The 20,001-nt window shown below is 40.0% G+C and overlaps 1 long non-coding RNA gene across 1 annotated transcript in view; it reads left to right on the top strand.

Moving 5' to 3' along the window:
- Window positions 1–20,001, top strand: part of LOC108447932 — a 61,128-nt gene that overhangs the window by 32,753 nt on the left and 8,374 nt on the right. The window contains exon 2 of the long non-coding RNA XR_001863651.1: window positions 3,772–4,104. This is a non-coding gene — a long non-coding RNA (uncharacterized LOC108447932). The remainder of the gene's footprint in view (window positions 1–3,771; window positions 4,105–20,001) is intronic.

Below are 20,001 nucleotides of genomic sequence, written 5' to 3' on the forward strand. Positions count from 1 at the left end.
ACACACACCCCCCCCCTCCGCCCACAAAGGCCTCTCCGAGCCGTGTGCTCAGAGCAGGTTTCCACGCCGATGCCCGGTTCCTGGCTGCTCATGGCCCACGGCACCCGCGGCGCCTGCGGCATCGCTCTCTCACTCGCGGTCGCGTGGCCGGGGACCCCGAGACAGGGATGGGGTCTGCAATAAGGCACGGGCTCCCGAGGGGGCCGGGCGCATCCAGTGCAGGCACCTCCGCCGGCACGGCTGCAGTCATGTGCTCCCGGGATGGTGGCCGCGCGGGCTCGGCCGCGGGACTATGGCCATCCTTTGCTTTAGGGGTAATAGGACCATATAAATGCTCCTGAATAGCTTCCCTGACCACGAGGGATCCACGCAAGGGTTCAATCACTAATGCATGTTCTGTTTGATCCTTCATCTCCAACAAGATCTCGTGGCAAAAACACTCTTGACTAGTTCCAGGAGGTTCAATATCAAAAAGTAAGTCTCGAGAAATATAGAAGAAATTTTTGAAAAGCCAGTTAAAAAAAAGTTCTAGATCTCCCGGTTCCAATACTTTCTTGTTTTGTTGTTCAAGGATTCCTTTAACTTCTAGATACATTTTTTTCTGTGGCTCAGAGAGCCACATTTCCCACGATTCTTCCATAGTCCAGATATGGAATAGCAAAACAAAAACAAGAAGAGGAATCCAAAGTTTCCAGGGTTTACTCACACAAATCAGTCACTTAGGGATCAGGGATCGTTCTGCTCTCAATTTTCCACCATTATGTTGCAGTGGGGATACTGCAACACGCATATATCAAACCAGGAGTCCCGTGGAAAGGAAATATATATGGACAGATTCATGGTAGATGTTTCAGAGATCTTTATTTCTCCAGCCGCATGGCCGGGGCTCTGCTCAGGAACTCTCAGTCATGGGACCCCAGGGTCCTTGGCCACACAGGGGAACACAAACCAACCAATGGGAAACAAAGGTGACCAGGGGCAGGGAAACCCCGTGCCTCCCCCCTAGGGCCCATCTCCCAGGGCTCCATGGCAGGGGGGGGAGGGACCCCAACACATATCCATTAAGCTAAATGGCTAAGCCAGATAAATTACCACAAACATGAAAGAACTTATGCACATATTACAACCCCTACTATTTACTGAGTAAATGGCGTATTTAGAATCTTAAAATTGTCTTTACAACTGACAATTAATAATGGAAAACAAAAATTCTATGCTGGACAGCTACTAGAGGTTTTCATTTTTTGTAGAGTTTTGTTGTGTGACATGGGCCACATAAGGATTGTGATTAATGGGAGAGCAGAATTATGCAGCATCTTTCAAGCAAGGCACGATCTCACACCATCTCTGGTGAGGGTTAGGTGCTTATTACAGGTCTACCAGGGTCTTTACCAAAGACAAGGAAAGGTCTTGTTCCCCTGTCATTCTTTTATTGACTTAGAACTGAACCAGAATTACACATGAAAGAGTTTGGAGGATAGTGGCATGGGTTTGAAACTTTTGAACTCCAAAATATGTTTGAATGGGCACGTCTTACAGTCATTAAGCTGTAATACAGGAACAAAATATTATATAATTCCGTACTACTTGATTGTGTATTTTAATAGCTATGTATATCCACATTTATCGTAGTATAAAATACCAATAGGTCAAAGGTATGTCAATATGTTGAATTTCAAGACACTTTTTACTTTCCATATATTTCTTTATATTTTTTGATTTGGGCAAGGAAATCCTATTGCTTTTACTTTAAAGCTGAAAAATATGCAGACACTGAGCTGATAATTCCTGTGGAAATTCTTGGTTTAGGTAACACTCGTAGGCCTTACCAAGTGTTGGCTACAGAGAATGTGAAAATCCTTCTTTTCTGTTTACATAAAATGTAAACAAACCAACCCACCTCCCCTCTTTAGTTCTTCTTTGCTTTCATTATCTAGCTTTTGACTTACTGAAGTAACTTTCCACATTATTTTTATTGCTTCAGAGGCAAATCTTATCCTTCATTTCCACCTGGAAACACTCACCTAGAACTGTACTTTAAGTGTTATTAAGGTTATACGGCTCATCTCCATGCCTCTTCCAGATCAACTTCACAATTTCACAGAAAATTCCTTCACAAAAGGTCTTTGAAGGAGTATTAGAGGCCGAATCCACTTGTTAATGCTTCCCTCAAGCAATTGCTGACACTATTGCAGTCTTTGAGTTTCAGTAGCATTTGCAGTGCAGGTTAGAATGAGGATTATTTTGACATAGGGACCATGAATAATTTTTTTATGCTGAACTTAGATATGCATGGACCTGACCTCATCTAATATTACTTTTTTATTGCTTTTTTCATAAAATTTTTACAGTCTAGGAAGCTCTTATAATGAAGTAATTTTAGATATTCTTTTGTACAAAGAATCTTGTTCCTCAACTATCATTATGTTTTTGAGAAACTAAATACAGAAGCCAGTGGTGACCATATGATATTGTCACATAAAACCAAAACCAAGCCAGAAACACTGCGTGAGGAATCTCTGACAGGATATGTTCACATCAGGGTTTTAGTTAGGATCAGAGAAGTATTTCTGAGATCAATCTTGGAGTTAGCTCCCATTCTGTGATATCGTTGGTGTCATACAGGCACATGTTGGTGTCACAGAGCACGCGCCCTGCACAGAAGTGATGAAATGAAGCTGACTGTGTTAGGTTAGGCTCCTGGTGTGCCTGTCTCAGGCACCCTGGCTCTTAGAAGTATCTGATTTATGGGACCAAAGCAGTTTTAGAGTAATCATCTCTGAAACATGTATTTCATCAATACCAGATTCACAGCCTCAGCCGTTTAGCTCTACCAACCTATTCCTACTGTGTACCACTGCTTGCTAGGTGTAAAAGCAGTGGACTGTCATCCAGCAGTGGCTGTTGTAGCAACAGAGAAATATGCACGTCTGAAGAAGCTGCCAGCCATGTTGGTGTGCAAAAGGAGGCAGCAAATTGTTAGTGCAGCCATAGCCTAGGTACCTGGATTGCCTGAACCATGGGTCTGTGTTTCTCAATTTTACTATAAAAGTTTAGGGACCATGATCACTGGTTAAAGTGTAAGAGTTCTATTTGAATGCTGCTGCTAGTATTAAAAATAAAAAAAAAAAAAAAAAAAAAAAAAAAAAAAAAATTTTTCACTGGAACAATGTAGATTAGATCTAGATATTTAATTTGTAAATACAGCCCTTGAAATACCGTGAAAAACATTTCATAAGTACAAAGAATAAGGAAATGAATATTTGCAGGTTTCTGAGAGGCTGGTACTAAATATAGTAAGTAAAGTGCATGTATTTGTTACAGCCCTCTAGTTATGTACTCTTATCAGATGACTGGCATACAAATTAGAAAATCAGAACATCTATGGGTTCATTAAGGTAATGCTTTTCTCAGGGTGTAATTCTGTCTACAAAGTGCTGTGTAGGTATTTATATAGTCCAGTTTAAAATGGCTTAAGAAAAAGTCTTCCAGATTTCACACCAGGACATTGCTTTGTAATTGAATGCATATCATTCTGAGATTGCTTTACAAGTGATTGGCACTCTTCAGAATATATTTATAACACAGCTCTGGTAAAACAAACAAGTGTACTCAAATTAGATCCTGAGGAAGCTAATTTTCTTTCCCAGACACTGCAGTACATCTGTAATTCTCCTCACTATTGACACAGTGTTGTCATGCTCAGGCATATATCTCTTAAAACCTTATAATTCAGCTGTAACCTGTGTTTTATTCTTTTCTTTCTCTTAGCTGCCTCCATGTAAAATCTTTATATCCAATGTGTATGTGCTTCGACTCCAGACTCAACTGCATGAGATACAGACAGAGTATTACAACTGGTGAAGATATGGAAAGAAGCATGATTTTGTGTTAAAGAAGACTTCTTTTCTGTCCAGCTTGTAGTGAAAACGCAGCCATCATTTGGGTTGATGAGATGAGCCAAGAAACTATTAGATGTTGTCTCGCCACACAGAAGTATGCAGCAGAATTTTATTTACATTTGCAAGTTCTGCAAGGAGCAAGGATCAGGAAGAGTCATTTGAAATCTTCAGGCATTAAAGTATCTTGAGGAATTTTATAGAGGTGGGTATCAAATAAATGCCTCTCTAGCATAAGTGACCACATGCGGTGGTTATGACAATGTGATCTTGCTCCTTGTTTCAACTTTCGTGTTTCAAGTGTTCCAGTTTGCATATGGGAATTCATTACATGTTCTTAATGTAAGCATGAATGAATTCTTCTTAATGACCTAGAAGCAGAAAATATTCTGTCTTTGTCAGAATTTTCTTACATCCTGCTAAAATAGCTGCTAAACTGTACATAGCAGAAGAGCACATCAGTTTTGCTGTTCCTGTAGCTTGGTATGTGCTGGAGCCAAAGACAGCAGTACGCAGAAGTCGGAATATCACAGGTGAATAGGCTAAAAGTAGTGCTGTAGGAACCCCAAGGAAAATCAAATATATTTTGTCAAAACATCTCACACAGTGACTGGATAATTAAAATAACAGAATTCTAAAGCAGCTTCACAGTCTGCTGGTAGGTTGACTTTGATGGGTTTGCGTGGCCAGGTTTTCAAAGTGGGGGGACTGCAGAGGTGTCTTCTCTGAGAAGCTACCAGAAGGGTTCCCCTCATATCCAGCTGTCTCAGGGTGACTTTATGATGTGTATCCCATATTGCTGCCCTATGCCCAGAAATTAATTTTTGTGCCTTTTTATGCCTTTAAACTAGGCCTGAGAGGGTGAAGGAAAAACTGAGCAAAACTTTTTCAAAGCAGTTTGCAGCTTGTTCAAAGTCACACAGAGATAGCGACTTTTTTTCCAGCTGCAGCTGGGGAAGCGAGGAAGCACCCGGCTTGTTGCTGCCCAGTCAGCTTTTGGCCAGTTTTTTCAGCTTCTTTTTCTCCGGAGAGAGACTGAGAGTTGAACTTTTTTTTTCCTTCCTCGGAATTTCAGATTTTCTCCCTTTTCCACTGGACTGCTTCAATATCAGAGCACATCGGGAGGACTTACCACTGGGCACAGAGGGTCTGGCTCTGGGCCAAGCCCCAGCTCCAAGGAGACCAAAGGGAGGCCTCTGACACTTTTCCAGGTTTTTTTCTCCACAGCAAGAGATTTTCATTATTTAGCATTATTTTCCTTTTCCTGTGTGTTTGTCAAATAAATAGTTCTTATCTCTTTCACTTTCCTTTGAGGAAAATTTATTCTTTCCCGAAGCTGGTGAGGGGAGGGGTGGTGACCTGCCTTCTCTCAGAGGATATATTTCTAAATTTGGCCAAACCGGTACACCAGCAGAACCAATGCCAGCCAGGTCCAGGACAGACCCTGCTCTGGCCAAGGCTGAGCCAATCAGGATGATAGTAATGTCTCTGTGATAACGTATTAAAAGAAGGAAAAAAAGTTATTGCTCAGATGTAATTGCAGCCAGAGAAGAGCGGGGTGAGAAGATGTGAGAGGAACAGCTCTGCAGACACCAAGGTCAGTGCAGAAGGAGAGGCAGGAGGTGCTCCAGGTTCCAGAACTGAGATTCCCCTGCATCCTGTGGTGCAGACCATGGCGAGGCAGTTGTGCCCCTGCAGCCCACGGCGTTTTACGGGGTGTGCAGAGATCCACCTACAACCCACAGGGGTGGAGACTCATGCTGGAACATATGAATGATTGAGAGGAGGCTGTGAACCCATGGGAAGCCCATGCTGGAGCAGAGTGCTGGCAGGGACCTGCACACCTATGGACAGGGAAGCCCATTCTGGAGCATTCTTGGTAGAACTTGTAACCCTGTGGTGGACACACTCTGGCCAGGCTGTGCCTGAAGGATTTCACCCAACGGAAGAGTGACCCAAGTTGCAGCAGTCCTTAGAGAACTGTTGCCTGTGGGATAGACTCATGAGTGAGGAATTTGTGCAGGACTGTCTGTTGTGGGAGTGACCCCACAGTGGAGCAGGGGAAGGATTCCCCTCCTTGAACAGTGTCAGGAGCAATGTGTGATGAACTGATTGTAACCCCCTTTCCCTGTCTACCTGCACCGTTGGGGGTGAGAAGGCAGAGCTGGGAAGGAGAGAAGGATGGGGGAAAGGTGTTTTTAAGATTTGCTTTTACTTCTCATTGTCCTGCTCTGATTATGTTAGTAATAAATTCAATTAATATGCTTGAATTAAGTCTGTTTTGCCTGTGATGGTATTTGGTGAGTGATCTCTCCTGGTCCTTCTCTCAACTCATGAACCTTTCATTATATTTTCTCTCTTTTCCAGTTGTAGAGGGTTGGTGGGTTTTGGTGGGTAGAGGTAGAGGTTTTGGTGGGTGCCTGGCATTCAGCCAGCACCAACCCACTTCACAGCTGCCCAGAAAACCTTTCTTTCATTCCCCCTTCTCAGCTTGACAGGGGAGAGAAAATAAGATGGAAAACAACTCATAGGTTGAGACAAGGCAATTTACTAAAGCAAAAGTGAAAGGTTTAACATGCCCATGTGAAGGAAATAAAACCCAAACTTTTATTCTCTACTTCCCATCATCAAGCCATGTGTAGCCACTTCCTGGGAAGCAGGGCTTCAGCATGAGTAGCAGTTGCTCTGGAAGGCAAATACTGCAAATAAATGCCTCCCCTTCCTCTTCTTTCTCTTAGCTTTTATATCCAAGCTGATGTCCCTTGGTATAGGATATCCCTATACCTATATATATCAGCTTGGGTCAGCTGTCCTAGTTGTGTCCTCTCTCAACATCTTTCCTGTCCCCAGCTCACTGATGAAGGGGTGGAATGTTGGACAGTGTTGATGCTGAGGGAGCACTTCTCAGCAATAATCAAAACACTGGTGTATTACCAACACCCTTCTAGCTACCAATGCAAAGCACTGCACTGTGAATGCTGCTGTGGAGAAAATTAACTTCTCAGCCAGACCCATACAGTGTCTCTGTCTTGTGCTGCAGAAACATCTGGCAAGGAGGTGTGACCATTGCCTGAGTGTAAATGCTGACTAACCAAAGCCTATTGTTGTCAGACAGAGAAGCGCTGGGAAGTCCCTGCTCTCCATTAGGACCTAAGAAATCCTGGAGCAAAAACTAGGTACACTTCAGCTGGGCTTGATTCTGGAGCTGTAGAGGGTGCAGGTGTCCTGGTGCTGACAATGGGGTGTCTGTGAAGAGAAGCCAGTGCTTCCCTGTGCTGGACATAGCTTGTTCCAGCCAGCTCCAACCCACCCACTGCAGGGCACAGCTGAGCCCACTGCTGGGCACAGCTGAGCCCACTGCTGAGGTGGGGGCACCTTTGGGGAAAGATGTTTAGGAAAGAGGTGGAAACATCACAGAGGGAGGAGAAAGGAACAGAAAAAGTGGGAAACATCAGAGTAAATGCCAAAGTGAGAGAATGAGAAGGAGGGAGGTGGGGGTGAGGGGAAGATGGTTTAGATTTTGTCTTTGTTTCTCACTATCTCACTACTCTTGTGATGGGCAAGAAATTAAATTAGTTTTCCCTAAGCTGAGTCTGCTTTGCCTATGATGGCAATTGGTGAGTGATCTCCCTGTTCTTATCTCAACCCATGAGCTTTCTGCCTGACTTTCTCCCCAGTCTCCTGCTGAGGAGGAGAGTGATTGACAGAGAAGATGGTAGAGGTCTGCAGCCATCCAAGGTCAAACCAAAACCCACCACCCACTGTAAGTCTTCAGATGTAATCTTGGCAACTCCAGGCTCATGTATCTGGTAGTTCAGGTCCAAGAATATACCTGGGTGTGAGTAAGCATAAAGTGTTTCAGAAAGAATAGGTTGGCTACTCTGGAAACCATATAAGCTAAATGATGTATGCAGTCAAGGTCACAGAGGAAGTAGAGACTAGATGGGGGAAAGGGCAAAGGTTTACTGTAACATTATGTGTGTACATGTTATGGCACTTCAGGATTCTTTTTTAATTCTTTTAAACATAAAAACTAAATCCTTTGAAGGCGCAAAATAGAAATTCTTCAGTGAAATGAAATCTCTTGCTACCTGCTGTTATAGACTAATTGCTCACAATCAATGAACTCTTATCTTTTTCATTTCAAAATTATTAGCACTACTTTGGTTATTAGTGTAATTTGGTATTATCCTTTTTACTTTCCAAATTAAAATGTGCCATGATATGCTCTAAAATGAATAAGAAGTTTAATTATTTTTCCAAGGGAAAACATTCAATTTAAGTTTATATTCAATACTCCTGTGGAATACATCAGTATTATCATAAAAAGGCAATTTTGGTGTGTGAGTAAAATTATTGAAAAATATGCGGGGTGTATATGGTTAAAATGCTCAGCTGACAGTAAATTGATACAAGAATTCATCAGTATCTCATAGTCTATATTCTTTCTTTTAATGAACATTCCCTGTGACTCAGCTTTCCTTTTGCTAAACCATTCCTTGCTTCTGTCTGATCCCTCAAATACTTACTTAGACATCTGGTCTCTGAATCTTATTTAGTAAATCACTGATTCCCTTTCGAATAACAGACAAGGATCCCATACTTAATAGTTTCGTCTCTATCTCTACCTACTTTTACTTTTTTACTTTGGCTTATCACAAGAATCACACGTATCTAGTTATCTGTTAGCTTCATTCAAATTCCTTCTGAACAAACAATCTTAATCTTCATTGTTCTTTGGCCGAGATTATCCAACTGCTAAGATAGCCTTTTCAAGCAAGTTTATTGAATCATTAGAGATAGTGCCATTCCTTGTCTTCATATGAGCTTTGGGATGATCCTCTGGGCTATTTTGAATGTGACTATTGAATTTTCATAAAACATAAATCATATGGTTTTGTTGGACAGATATTCAGAATGCTTGATTTGGTTAGAATGCTCAAATTTAAAGATAATCTTACCTGTTTGTGTATTTTTAAAAGATGACAAGACCTAATTTATAACTTTGAATTTTCATTTTATGTTGATTTTTTAAATTATTATTATTTTAAAATTTAATGGTGATTTTCAGATTTTCTAATCTATACTACCTCACAATGCTTCCTACAGTAAAACATCTTTATTTGCTCATTTCAGTCTTGGCTGGTTTATGACAGAGAACAACCAGTCTGTATGGAAGTCAAACATCATTACACTCAATTCTAATTAGTCTGTTCTTCCATTTTCACAGGAATGTACCTCATTCATTTTCATTGTTTGACTGCATCTCACTTTCCTATTTGGTCTTTCAGGATAAAGTCTTTATGGGTATAAGATTAAAGGACTTTTCTTGACCTCTATATTACTTCCAGATCAGCTTTCTGGTATTTCAGTCTGAACTTTCTTGGTTTTGCTTATATATACATCCAATTTGCCACCTCGGGATCCTTGTCAAAACATTGAACTTCCTGTAACAGTAATTGCAACTCCCTCTATTTACCATTTTTGTGACATTTGCATTCTATAAAATCTAAGCCAGTGAAGCACTTAAGAGCCAAGGGGTAAAATATCTCACCACCATTGTGATGCTGTACAAAATCTCATGGTTATGCAGTTTCAATTATGCATTTGGACAGTTCACTGAATTTTTCCTTCAGTACTCCCTGCAGCTATAAATTGTCTCAAAGGAGCTGGAAGGGAATCAGAAAAACTTTATTCCATAGAATTAATGGTCATGTTTGTTCAAAAATCCTTAAGTTGGAAACATCATGAACCTGAAGGTTTCTCTGCCTTATGGCTAGGCCAGCATCGCTATTTTGATATGCATCTCACGATTCTGTTCCTTACACTTTGAATCATTGCTCTCTGACAACAATATCAAGGTGAGACTAATGATGTGAAGAACACAGGTTATTTAATTTGACTTGTATATATAAGCTTCAACTTCCTTGTATTTAAATATCCTTATTTCTCTAACTTAAATAATTTTTATCAGAATGGAACTAAACAGGACTTTTTTTCCAAAGTGATCTTTCTTTGACCAGAGAAGGATTTTTTTGCAAGTGAAAGAGACAAAAGGTATTTTAGGGAATGCTGATAAAATTAAGATATGGCTAGATATGTGCAAAGTATAGATAAAGTTAAAAACTGTACTGACTAGGTCATTAACCATAATGAGCGTGTATAGGAAACTAGAGGAGTGTACATTATCTGCATTCCAGCTGTTTCTCAGTGAGGATGAAGGAAAATGAAGCTTCATCTGGGAAAATTTTTTTCTTTTCTCCTGTGATATGTTTAAAGCACATCTGTTACAAAGTTTAAAAGGATATTATCTCAGAATTGCCAGGAGAAAGATCTGATTGTTCTTTTAATTTTACAGTGACTGCAGGTAAAGTTAGATTCTTCAGCCTAGCTGTAAATGTGTTTTGAGAGAGAATTATATGTTCTGTTCCATTTGTTCGAAGTTCCTCAGAGACTTACTGTTACAAAAGCAACCTAGAATCACAAGTACAATGAGACATAGGCAAGACATCATACTTCTCATGACTACTATAAAGAAGATCCATAATTGGAGATCTTGCTGTCCTAAGGCTGGTCTGAAAGATTATCATCAACCACAGGTTATACTTGCCTATGTACACAGGAGCTGGAAGTAGATATGGAAAATGGAAGTAGGGATGGGATACCAGGGAGGGATATACAATGGTGCTCTGATGTGCTAAAATGGAACTGAAAGGTAAAAATTCAGATGGGGTTACAAATAGAGAGAGATAGGAAAGAAGATAAGTTATGAAGGAGAATAAGAAAGGCTCTTAAATTTACATCAGAAACAAAAGGAGTACCCAAGTACAATCTTGGCACGTTGGATGGAGTGGTTTGTCAATAGTGAAGGACACAGAAGAGTCTGAAGTCCTTGCTACCTTCTTCTACCCTCAGTCCCTGGGACACTATGAAGTAAATTCTCTTAGAAGCCAGTTCAAGACACATAAAGGCCACGAAGGTGGTCTGGAACAATCAGCATTGGTCTAGTAAGGGCACACTCCTGTACCAATGATTGTGCCTTCTCTGAGAAGATGGCTGGCACTAGGGAGATCAGTGAATGACATTTGCTTTATCAGTGTCTAGGCTTTTGACAGTATTTCCCATAGCGTCATTGAACCTAAGCTGGGGAGGGAGCTACTAGATGGGTAAATTATAAATAGGAAAAAATTTACTGTACCATTAAGGTTAATGGTTCAAGACCTAGCTGCCAACCAATTGTGAATTTTTCTTATGTTTCTTGTGTAATACTGAAGTTGGTGCAACTTAATATCGTAATCAAGTCTGCTTAGGGGACAGAATATTTCATCATTAGGTTGATGTGAGACCTTAGAATGGGAGGACTGCTTGATACACTGGATGGTAGGATTTCCTTTCACAGAAACCTTGACGTACTAGAGACAGAGTCCAACAGAAACTCAATAATTCAGCAAAGACAAAAAGTCCTGCTATCTGAGATGGAATAAACTCATGGAACATTACAGCCTGCCAGCCAGAAAGATGCACTGCAGAAAAGGATTGTGCAGCCCTGGTAGAAAAAACACCTGCATCAATGAAAGCTAACTGCATACTGTGTTAGTAGCGGTGTAGCCAGTGAGTCAATTATTCCTTTCTCTTTGACACTCTCAGGGCATAGATATGATACTCTGTCCAGTATCATTTCTTCCTATACAAAAGAGAGATTGACAAGCTTCAGAAAGTCCAATATTTGGTTAAGAAGATAATTAGGGAATGGAGCATATGATGCAGGAGGTGAAGAAAACTGAATAGGAGTTTTTCAGGTTGGAGAAGACAAGATCAAGGAAATCTAATTGCAGTCTACTAAAAGTTAAAGGGGTTTATAGAAAAGATATAACCAGACTTCTGACAACCGTTCACAGTGAAAGAATAAGAGGCAATAGACACAAATTGCAGCAAAAGACCTTCCAGGAGGATACATAAAGAAAAAAAGTGAAAAATCATAGTGAGGGTGATTAAGCATTACAGCAGTTTTCACAGAGAGGCTGTGAGAACTCCATCCTCGGAGATATTCAGAGCTTGACTCGACAGGGCCCTGAACTGCCTGACCTAACTTTGTTCATGATCCTGCTTTAAGAAGCATGTAGACAGAATGACTGAGAGAGATCCCTTGCAACCCAAAGCATTTTATGATGCAAAAACATTTCAGGATCATTGTCTACCATTATTTGCAGTGTAGTCAAGCTGCTTGGTTTTTTTTCCTGGACTTGAATTCATTCAGCTTACCGTCTGGCCCACACTCTGAGTTACTACAAATCCTATTTCCTCCCATTTGATCTACTATTATTGCTTGACTAATGATTTCCACAGAAGTTGTTCTTGTGATAGCTGGTAAGCCTGAGTTTTGGATCATTAGATATCAATTATACCCCTGCACCCCCGGAAATAAGTGATCTGAGTGTTGGTCTGAGTAACTTGTGTCTTCCCATAAATTTTCATACTGTCAAATATCTACACACCTATGTATAGGCTTCTATACTTACAGATTGAATTATGATCTGGACCGAGGCTTTGAATCAGGCTGCTGATCGAATCACCCCTTCGAATCACCCCTTACTGTGCAACTGGATGAACTGGATAAAAATGTGGAATTTTGCTAACTTGTCCAGCTCTTTGCTTTTCTTCTTGCTTTCTGAAAGGCTTCTCTTGTTCACCCCCTCTAGGCCAAGCATCCTAAGGGGATACCTTCCTCTGCTTGTGGTTTTATTCTGTATGCTTTTAAAAAACTTCCTGTTTCTGAATAGGAAGAGGCAACGCTTCCCCCACACACTGCAAAATAAGTACTGATTTTTAAATAATGCTTTTAAGCGTTGAGAATAATGCTATGAATTACTATACTTATATATAATGGTATGTACAAATGCAACCTCAGATCAGATCACCCTAAATTTTGCAACATCAGTTCAGAACTAAATAAAATTAGAAAGTATAATCAATGTGTATTTATGTGAATAAAAAAAAAATTATTAATTTTTCTATGAATATAAATTAAAGCAGAGAGACTAAGGTTTAAATATCAGCCAGACAATAAATTACTGTAATTCCTGTATAGAACAATTCCTTGAGTTAGTACAATTAGTACTTCAGTTACATCAGTCATCTGTTGTATCATTTGCATGTGTGTTTGTATCAGTGATTAACTTTCAAATTGATGATGAACTCTAGGTACAATCCTAAACTGAGGTTTCCTTTTCACAGAATCATAGAATCATAAAATCATAAAATGGTTTGGTTTGGAAAGAGCTTTTAAAGGCCATCCAGTCCGATGGTCTTGCAATGAGCAGGGACATCTTCAACTACACCAGATTCCTCGGATTCCCATTCAAACCCCACTTTGGATATTTCCAGGGATGGGGCATCTACTACCTCTCATATCAACTTTTTCCAGTGTTTCACCACCCTCATCATAAGAAAATTCTTCCTTGTATCTAGTCTGAATCTACCTTGTTTTGGTTTAGATCCATTATGCTTTGTCTTATAGCAACACTCCTTGACAAAAAGCCTGTCTCTAATGAGCTCTGCAGCATCTCTTGAGATCATAGAATCATAGAATATCCTGAGTTGGAAGGGATCCACAAGGATCATCCAGTCCAACTCCTGGGTCTGCACAGGGCAGCCCCAAGAATCACACCATATGACTAAGTATTGTCCAAATGCTTCTTGAACTTAGGCAGGTTTGATGCTATGACTATTTCCCTGGGGAGCCTGTTCCAGTGCCCAACCAACCTCTGGGTGAAGAACCTTTTCCTGATATTTAATCTAAACCTTCCATGAAACAACTTCAGGCCATTCCCTTTGGTCCTGTCACTGGTTACCACAGAGAAGAGATCAGTGCCTGCCCCTCCTCTTCCCCTCATGAGGAAGCTGTAGATTGATGAGGTCTCCCCTCAGTCTCCACTTCTCCAGGCTGAACAAGTCAAGTGACCTCAGCCACTCCTTGTATTGCTTCCCCTCAAGGCTCTTCACCATTTTTGTTGCCCTCCTTTGGATGCTCTCTAGTAGTTTAAAGTCATTTTTATATTCTGGCACCCAAGACTGCACATAGGACTCGAGATGCAGAGCAGAGTGGGACAATCCCCTCCCTTGCCTGGCTGGAGATGCTGTGCCTGGTGCTCCCCAGGACATGGTTGGCCCTCCTGGCTGCCAGGGTACTGCTGACTCATATTCAAATTGCCATGGACCAGGACACCCAAATCCCTTCCCACAGAACTGCTTTCCAGCATCTCATTCCCCAGTCTGTCCGTACATGCAGGGTTGCTGCCTCCAAGGCGCAGAATCCAATACTTTCCCACGTTGAATTTCATATGGTTGTTGATTGCCCAGCCCTCTGATTTATTAGAGTCTCTCTGCAGGACCTCTCTGCCTTCAAGGGAGTCAACAGCTCCTCCTAGTTTAATGTCATCATTAAACTAATGCTAATACTAAGCAAACTTCCTTAGTATTCCTTTGAATCCTGCATCCAAGTCATTTATGAAGATGTTGAAGAGCACAGGACCGACGTTGGAGCGCTGTGGAACCCCACCAGTGACAGGTCACCAGTCTGATGTCACCCCATTCACTATAATGCTTTGCATCCAACCCATAAGCCAGTTGCTCACCCATCACATGATGTGTTTATCCAGCTGTGTCCTGGACATCCTGTCCAGAAGGATCCTGTGACAAAGGGTATCAAAAGCTTTTCTGAAATCCAAAATGATTACATCAACTGTCTTCCCTTGATCAGCTCGGTGGGTTACCTTGTCATAAAAGGAAATCAAGTTTGACAAGCAGGACTTTCCCCTCATGACACCATGATAGCTTTGACCAATGACTCTGTTGTCCTTCTGGTGTTTTTCAATACCTCCCAGAATAATCTTCCTAGTTTTACCAATCACTGAAGTGAGACTGGCAGGTCTATACTGTCCAGGGTCATCCTTCATGCCCTTCTTGAAAACTGGGGCCATATGAGCTAGCTTTCAGTCAACTAGGACCTCTTCAGATTCCCAAGATTGTTCAAAAATCATTGAGAGAAGCCTTGCAATGACATAAGCCAGAGCTTTGAGTCTTCTCAGATGAATCCCATTGGGCACCATAGACTCATAGGGATACACCTAGAATAGAAGTTCCTGAAAAAGTTCAGGATTGACTGAGATTTTATCATTCTCACAGTCATGGTTCCCCACCTCAGGTCTTTGGGACCCCCATAGCCCATCACTGGTGATGAAGAGTGAAGCAAAGAAAGCATTAAACATCTCTGCCTTGTCTGTATCCCTGTTTGTGAGGTGACCATTCTCTTCAAGTAACCATTCAATCACCTAGTCCAACCACTCTACTTACAGCCAGGGTCAGCTAGAGCAAAATTGTTCTGTTTGTATTCAGTTGTTCTGAATATCTCCAAGGATGGAGACCCCCCAACCTCTCTGGGTAACCTATTCTAGAATTCAATCACCTTCTAAAAATAAAGTTTGAGATTAATTTCTTGTATTTCAGTTTGTGCCCAGTGCCCCTTGTTCTGTCACTGGGTACTACAGAAAAGATTCTGGTTTTTTCATCTTCACTTCTTCCCAATCAGATCTTTATTTGATGAGATCCCCCATAAGACTCCTCTTCTGAAGGCTGAACAGTCCCAGCTCCTTGAGTATCTGCTCATACATCAGATGTTCCAATCCTTGATCATCTCTATGACTCTTCACTAGATTTGCTTTATTATGTATGTATTTCTGTTGTACCAGGAACTCCAGAGCTGGACCCATTACTCCAGATATGAGGTGCTGAGCAGAGGAAAAGGATTGCTGGAAATGTTCTTCCTAATGCCGCCAAGGATACTGTTGACCTTTCTTCCTTCAGAGTACATTGCTGACTCATTAATTTCTTTTTACACTGGGATGCTTAGTTAAGAATTTAATTTATTTAAATATGGTGTCTTACTGATTGGTGATAAAACTCATGAACAACTTCTGGTTTTCTTCAAAATTGAAATGAGGACTCTGAGATGTATGTGTTACTGTTTACAGTCAGCTGTATTTTATCTCAGGTTTTGGGTTTTTTTTAAGTTTTTTAAGGATCTGTCAGCGTCAGGGGAATTATATACCATGCATGATCTTAATGAACCATGCATGGCCCACAGGTTTTAGCTTTAATGTTTAATACGATGATCTGACAAAGTTTTTATTACTCCATCTGGCTTTTTATTGACATGCTCCTGGATAGGTACATTTACCTGCAGTGACTGTGAGGGTGGTCACATTGGTTGTAATGCCATTCTTCCTTGCTAAATGAAGGCACATTGCAGACACATTTCAGAGGAGACGTTTTGGATTAGACAGAGCGATATAAATTTCAAACTGATATCTTCATTCCTGTCACATAACACATCCTTCTTGCATTAAAACATTTCTTTATCCTTCACATATCAGTCTTATTTCATCACTTGGGAATTCCTTACTAACCCATTCAAGACTGAAAACTGAAGTTACTCAGCTACTTATACTAGGAAAATGTATTTAAAAAAACAAACTAATGTGCCATTATCTTTCTTTCCTGCATATAACCAATATGGAATGTTCTCTGTTTCATGAAATCTATGGATCAGAGATTTATTTTATTTTGCTTCTATTTGTTTTAAACAGGATACAAAAAAGGAAACTCTGAGCCCAGTCTTGTCAGTATTTTACTGACAGCGTGAAATTGTCTTGCTGTCCCAGAGGTTAATAAAAAAAATCTCTTATCAGACATCAAAGAAAATGCAGAATTATCACAACAGAAAGCAATATTCTTTCATTCTCTAATAATAAACACTGAACGTTGCTACAGGAAACAAATGTACCCAACTGAATAGATAAATCCATAAATAAGAGCTGACTTTTTGCTTTAGTTAAGAAACAAATTGAAAAATATTCTGCATGTGGCTGAAGCCAAAATCTTTAAGTAATAGTGAGATTTACTGGAAAACACATTGCTTTTAGTGGTCCTTTAGCCCTATCCACTAATACATTGTGGAAACTTAAAATAGAAAGCAAACCTCTGGTTGAAGAGCTCTTCATTTTAAGACAAAAGCAACACTTAACACTGACAGACAGTATTTTCAGATTAACTTCATAACTAGAAAGAAAGCAGAAATTATTAGGATCCAATAAAAGGGTTCACACCCTTTCAGCAGGCTTTAGAGAAAATGTATTGCCTAAATCCAAAATGGTGTTGCTGAGAAACCACTCAGTTGCTACTTAGCTCTGGAATTTCATAAACTTTGCAAGCCTCTACTATCTTGGTAGTGAGAAATGAGAGATTTCTTCTGGAAGTGTTTTGAAGGAAGTGTGTGAGCCCTGATAGTGCTCAATGATCAAGGTTATAGTTCATATTTTCAGGGAAGACTTCAATGCTATGAATGCTGAGTATGTCATGTGTCTTCATGAATTTGTCTGGGTAGAGAGGCAATGTGCTGGGTGCACTCTGTTCTCAGTGTTTTCTTAGAGACCAGTCTGTTTCATATTGCATTTGGAGGGTAGCAGAATGCCTTCCCAGGCCTCTTCAATTTTGCCAAACTCCTGCTTGGGACTCAGTGCTTGCCTTTGGGCAGATGTCTAAGTGCCCAGGGTTGGGGAATCCCAAGCAGCTTGAGCAAAAGGTAACTCAAACAGAAGCCATTCAATATCTATCATCTGAACCCTAAGTCTTTGCTTTATCTTGAATCATATGAATTCTCAATGCATATAGGCCTTAAAAAGATCTGACTTGTTTTTCTGTCATGAAAAGTCTAATAGACCTCCTTTTTGATTCAAAAATTTTATTTAATTTTAGATTTCTCACTTTGAAAATGCACTAGTACTTTCATTTGATTTTAATTTGGTGGCATTTTGCTTCTCAGTTCCATTTAGCATCAAAGAAAACACTAAACAAGCTACCAGGAATCATTCTGAACTTTTAATAATAATTGCAAAAAAAGTCTTGTAATGCCAGAAATAGGTATGACTTCACTTTAATAGTGCTAATACTTTTTTACCTTGAATGCAAATGAATCTGATCTTTTTTGTCTAGAATTGTGATATTTAACATTGTTATCACACCAAGAAATAAACAATTGTTTAAGGAAATGGTTGAGAGTTGTTCTCAGTGCTACAGTGCTGAGTCAGTCATGCAGAACTAATTTCCTGGCTGTCTCTGAATGCACATAAAGCTGCTCTGTAGCTGCTGCTGACAATGAACTAGTGACTGGAAAAAGGAATCTTAAACACAGTCACATCTCTTGACTGTTAAAATCCTTTACACAAAGCATGCTGATCTAATGTACTGTAGTAAGCAGTATCCTTTTTTTTTTTTTTTTGGCTTGTTAGTAAAAGAAGTTTTAATACCTGAAGCTGTTGCTAAGTAACCAACTGCTTCCAAAATACATCTTTCTTGCTAATAAAACTGGTTTGTTTTTCTGCTAATTAATATAGCTACATTGGAATTTCAACTCTGGTATTGCATAATGGGAAGAATACCTTAACAACAGAAGATTGTCATGCATAACTGAGGATGTCTCATTCATGTGGGGAACATATTACAAGTCACTTAATCAGAAAATCTGTATTTGAATGCAACTGCCCATCAGTTTAGAAGCAAAATGCGAATAGAAGTAAGATGTCTGTGTGAAAAGGGTCTTCCCTCTTTCTTTAGCTACATCATATGGTGCAGAAAAAAAGAACTGATGCTGGTCCATAATATATGATATTTAGAGCAGGCTCACTGATATTTTTGCTTTCATAAATAAGTTGAACTTGCTTGAATGGTGTTCCAATGCAAAGATTCTCAGAACAAAAAGAATCCACAAACAATCCACCAAAAGAAAAAATAAATGCATTCATGTACATAGATTAACTAAGACTGCAAGAAAACAGAAGATGCCCACAAGTAGTAATCATGCTTCTAGCTTAACGTAGATCTAGTGTTATTCTTCAAATAAACTTTAATGGCTGCAAGAAGAAGGTGGGAGGGAAATGCATTCAGATCCAAGTTTGCAGTGTAACAGCCCACACAGGGATGTAAATGAAGATTTGGACACGAGATTTGCTCAGCGAAGCAGAAGGTTTTACTGCCCTCTAGTAAAATGTAGTTACGAAACTGTCTTTTAAAATGTATGCATGCTGAGTAAACCATTTCAGTTATTGTTACTGAAAATGTGATTAGTCTTGGATCGTCATCTCATTGTTTCCATAGTCCAAGAATAAAATATTTACATTCAATCTAGAATGAATTGTTTTTGAGTTAAGGAAAATAGCAATAATGAACCACAAAAGCAAGGTCTCTGTGGCTGCATCTGCATGAATAAATCTCATGCGAAATTTTCAGCACTGTTATTAGCAAAAGACTAAGTGGTAGCACAGTGCAAAAATTCCTGAGTCCTAACTACAGGGGAACTTACCCTGTTGTTATCATTGTATCAGTGCTGATTTAGCAGCTCAAGAGTGAGCATGATTTGTGTCCTTTAATTTCTGGTAGCAGCAACTCTGAGAATTAAATGGCAGATGAACTCTTTACCTAGTGCTACAGAGAACTGGAAGGCAAGTTGCAGGGAAGCTGTAGCTATTTAGAAGTGTGACACAAAGGAAAAAAAGAAATGAAATCATAGTGTTGTTGCCATGCACATAGCTGTTCCTTGCAGTGCTGTACCCCTGGATTATTCCTAACAAGGATGGCATGAAAGGATGTGTGAGGCTGTCATCTTAAAAAACCTGACACTGATGGTGATTGTTGTAACTGTGTACACTGTGACTTGTTACACAGTGCAGGCTCTGCCTCTCAAACAGCAGCAGAAGTGCTTGGGAAGGGGCAAGTACTAACTGCAGCCTCACAAAGTACCTAGTGCATTTTTCCCTTTTTCCCTCCTGCATCCATCCATCCATCTTTCTTTCTTTCTTTCTTTCTTTCTTTCTTTCTTTCTTTCTTTCTTTCTTTCTTTCTTTCTTTCTTTCTTTCTTTCTTTCTTTCTTTCTTTCTTTCTTTCTTTCTTTCTTTCTTTCTTTCTTTCTTTCTTTCTTTCTTTCTTTCTTTCTTTCTTTCTTTCTTTCTTTCTTTCTTTCTTTCTTTCTTTCTTTCTTTCTTTCTTTCT

This window comes from Corvus brachyrhynchos, unplaced genomic scaffold (assembly GCF_000691975.1).
Source record: "Corvus brachyrhynchos isolate BGI_N302 unplaced genomic scaffold, ASM69197v1 scaffold136, whole genome shotgun sequence".
NCBI lineage: Eukaryota > Metazoa > Chordata > Aves > Passeriformes > Corvidae > Corvus > Corvus brachyrhynchos.